The sequence below is a fragment of the Humulus lupulus genome, chromosome X (assembly GCF_963169125.1).
Source record: "Humulus lupulus chromosome X, drHumLupu1.1, whole genome shotgun sequence".
NCBI lineage: Eukaryota > Viridiplantae > Streptophyta > Magnoliopsida > Rosales > Cannabaceae > Humulus > Humulus lupulus.
Window position 1 is genome coordinate 212,317,231 of NC_084802.1, and position 4,482 is coordinate 212,321,712.

At 43.7% G+C, this 4,482-nt stretch overlaps 1 non-coding gene across 1 annotated transcript; it reads left to right on the forward strand.

Annotated features, from left to right (window-relative positions):
• Positions 1 to 4,092: 4,092 nt before the first annotated feature.
• On the forward strand, positions 4,093 to 4,198 carry LOC133807787 (small nucleolar RNA R71). Its single transcript, XR_009879680.1, has one exon. It is a non-coding gene; the product is annotated as a small nucleolar RNA R71 (small nucleolar RNA).
• The last annotated feature ends 284 nt before the right edge of the window (positions 4,199 to 4,482 follow it).

Sequence of the window (4,482 nt, forward strand, 5' to 3'; positions counted from 1 at the left end):
CCTTGTTGAGCACGAGAATCGCGAAAACGGATAACACCTTTGTTGGACAGGCGCTCTTCATCCTTCCACATAGGCACACCAGCGGCCTTACACACTTGAGTCACTAAAGACGGAAGAAAAATCTTCCCACTCGTCCGGTGGGCACAAGCAAAGATCTCTTGAGCAAGAATACTACCCACATTAATAGACCGGCCAGTAAGAATACAATAGAGCAATATCATGCGCTCCCGGCTAACTGAAGAATCGTGTGATGTGGGCAAGAACCGAGTTTGAACAAACATATACCAACATTTAGCTTGGGGTTGTAAATCAGTGCGCTTGAAATGAAATGTCCCAGATGAATCAATCCGCCAATCGACCCCAGGCTTAGCAAGTAAAGCCACAATCTCGTGCATTTTCTCCTCAGTGGCACTTTCAATGAGCTGAGAGTATTCGCACTCAACCTCAGATAACCCAAATAACTGATTAATGGATGCTCCTGAAAATGGAACATTCGTTTCACGAACAGTAACAAAATCAGGCCACATCGCGGTGATAAAATGGGAGTAGAACTCTCTGACCACGGGAACCACAGCTTCATCAGGTTGCTGGCAAAAAGATTCCCACTTCCTTGCCTTAATATTATCAGCTAGCCAAGATGGAACACCTGTGAATGGAGTCTTTTTAGGCAGAAAACCTCTCTCGGGATAGATATCTTTAATTCGAATAAAATCGTCAAATTTCTGCCTAGCTTCTGGGGAAGAAAATCGTTCAATGGAGCTGAGATCTTTAGCATTTTGTTGTTTGTTTTTCTGAGCACGCTGTTTCCTTGGCCGAGACATATTTCAGTAATAACAAAAACAAGCTACAACTTTCAACAGGGGTGCACACACAGTACCAACCAGATAAAGTCCCAAGAAATCACCACCAAATAATCAAGAATAAACAGCAAAGATGCTCACGGACCCCCCAAGCAGAAGAACAACCCAAAATAGTGCACCCATAGGTCGCAGAGAAACCAAAACCCAGGAAAAAGAGAGTCAATATCAGAGAAATTCCCAAACCTGAGTTACCCACGATGGAAAAATAATGGAGCTGGTGGGGTTGTGCACCTGGGTGTGGTGATTGGGGTCGACCGTCTCGGCAAAGGGATCGGATGGAGGGGGCGGAGCGCAGGAATCGCGGCTGGGGTGGAGGGAATTCAGGGAAGAGCTTGGAGGAGCAAGGGGAAAATGGACGGAGGTGGGCGAAGATGGGAGAGGTGGGGCGGAGGACTCACGGAAGGGGTCGACCTCCGCGGCGACGTGCTGGGATGGGGTGCTCGGAGTCTTCACGACTGGGGCGGAGCTCGGACTGGGCTGATGGAGGAAACGGGGCAGAAGACTCACGGATGGGTCGGACAGCAGCTCGGCTGGGGTGGGTTTAGTGAAAAAGAAAGAAGAACAGAATTTGGGATGACTAATATTTGATATATTTATTTATTTATTTATTTTTATCATTAACCAGCCAAGCCCAATCCAAACAACCCGAGACTTTGACAGGACCTCTGTATTGCCTCAAATTTGCCCAGTAAAGATGCCTGCTTGCTAAATTTCATGCTGTAGCAACCTGAAACATTTTATAAACTTGCTTGCCAAAGCTGAATTTCTTCCCCAAACTGAGAAAATCAGTAACTTTCAACCCCAAAACTGCACCAATTCACCCACATGCAGATTGTTCCATGCCTCCATTGTACCTAAAAAAATAAAATAAAAAGAAAATACAGCAACACTAAAACAAAAATCAGTAACAATAAAATGCAGAAAATAAAATTTGAACTAAGTAATATAAAATATAACTATATGTATATATATTTTTATCCTGCCCTTTTTTTTTCTTTTTTTTTTCTTTCTTTTCTTTTTCTTGTTATATATATAAATTTTTTTTCTTTTGCTTTTTATATATATAGGTATATTTACAAAATGACTTGCTTGAATCTCTCTCTCTTCGGGTCTCCCTTAAAATAACACAAGGAGCACAAGGAACCCGAAGTACCATCCGCTTCATGCATCCTCCAAAGTAATGGAGGTCTTCGCTCGGTTGACCTCTCCTTCCCAATAGTGCTTAAATTGCTGGCCATTCACTTTAAACTCTCTACCGGACTGATCTCCCCTTACTTCAACAGCCCCATGAGGATACACCTTGATGATAGTGAATGGCCCCGACCACCTAGACTTCAATTTACCAGGAAACAACTTCAGCTGCGAGTTAAAGAGCCAAACTCGCTGTCCTTCTTCAAACCTTTGGGAATGAGCTTTCCTACCACACTTCTTCTTCTTTTTTCTATGTGGCTCTTGCAAATGAGACGGTGCCTTGTTTATACTTGCCCCTAGCTCATTGCTGCTCTCAAATTCTTTAAGAGATAGCCTCATCCTCACCTTCTTGTTATACCTTGTGGGTACCTTTTCCTCCATATTAAAGTTCTTGACAGTGATGGCAAAACAATCTCCTACTTCATCTGGAGAACGTATAGGATTGAATACCTTGAAAGTTACCTGTTCTTCTTGAGCTCTCATTGTGAGCTCCCCTTTTTCCACGTCAATCAAGGTCCTCCCAGTAGCTAGAAATGGCCTACCCAAGATAATAGGAACATCTCTATCCACTTCATAATCAAGAATGATGAAATCGGCCGGAAAAATGAACTTATCAACTTGCACTAGAACATCTTCAATTTTTCCTTCCGGGTGCGCTATAGAAAGATCCGCCAATTGCAAAGTGACTGTAGTTAGCCTCGCTTCTCCAATTCCCAACTTCTTAAAAATAGACATAGGCATTAAGTTAATACTAGCTCCCAAATCACATAAAGCTCTACCCACATCTCTTCCACCAATAGAGCAAGGAATTGTAAAGCTACCCGGATCCTTCAATTTAGGAGGAATTTTACTCTTCAACATGGCACTACAGCCTTCTGTCAAGGCCACCGTTTCAAACTCACCAAGTCTCCTTTTCTTAGTCAAAATGTCCTTCAAAAACTTTGCATAATTTGGCATTTGCTCCAAGGCCTCCACTAGTGGTATATTGATATGGAGTTGCTTCAAAACGTCTAAAAACCTTCGGAATTGGCCATCTTGTTGTTGTTTTTGAAATCTTTGAGGAAATGGTGGAGGTGGCTTGCTCAAACACTTTTCTGCCGCAGATTGCTGAACTGATGCTGTAGCATTCTGGGTAATTTCAGCAGCTGAACTTGCTGAGTTTTCCCTCTTCTCTTCACCAATTTGGATTGAAGTGGGCTCGTTTTTTCGCTTATCTTTCTCCTCATTTAACTCCAGATTTTTCCCACTCCTCAAAGTCACCACCTTGCACTGCTCTTTGCCATCCCTCCTTGGATTTTCGGTGTCACTTGGCAAGGTGCCTTGCGGTCTATTCCTCAATTCATTAGCCAATTGCCCCATTTGAATCTCAAGGTTTCTCAAGGAGGCTGCTTGGCTCTGAATCACAGCATCATTCTTGGCCATATATTCTTTCATTAAACTCTCCAAAGAGCTTGATTGAGATACTTGAGGCGGAGAACGTTGTTGCACTCTTGGTGGTTGTTGGGAAAACCCCGGTGGATATGTTGTCTTGCCTTGCAGTGGTGCTCCACTTGAACTAGCTCCTTGACCCCCCCATGAGAAGTTCGGATGGTTCCTCCAACCCGGATTGTAAGAGTTCGAATATGGGTTGTTATGGCTCCCATTTTGATTCCCCAAGTAACAAACTGATGCAGGATTTGATGGACAGCTGTCAAATGTGTGCCCATCTCCACAATAAACACAAGAAACATCTGCCACTTGGCCCATAGCTGCTGGTTGTACCATTCCCCCCAAACTCATGTTCTTGAGAAGGTTAGTCATTGAAGAAACTTGAGCTGTCAAAGCTGTCAATGCATCAACTTCAAGTATACCAGCCACTTTTCGACTTGTTGAGGCTCTAACATTGGACCATTGATAATTGTTGCTAGCTATCCTCTCCAAAATCTCATAGGCTTCATTGTAGGACTTAGAGAGAATAGCCCCATTGGCTGAAGCGTCTAACACCATACGAGTGGAAGAATTGAGCCCATTGTAGAAAGTCTCCATTTGTATACAATGTGGGATCCCGTGGTGTGGGCACTTTCTCAATAATTCCTTGAATCTCTCCCACGCTTCACAGAATGATTCATCTTCCAGCTGCTGAAATGACATGATTTCATTGCGAAACTTGGCATTTTTGGTAGGGGGAAAGTACTTCATCAGGAATTTTTCAGCCAACTCATTCCATGTGGTCACCGAGTCGGGAGGAAGGGTGTTGAGCCAAGCTCTAGCTCGATCCCTCAAAGAGAACGGGAACAACTTCAACCTTAGGGCCTCTTCACTTACTCCTTGTAGCTTGAAAGAATCGCTCACCTCCAAAAATGAACGAAGGTGGAGATGAGGATCTTCCGTTGGCAGCCCACTAAATTGACCAACCGTTTGGAGCATTTGGAACATGACAGGCTTTAACTCA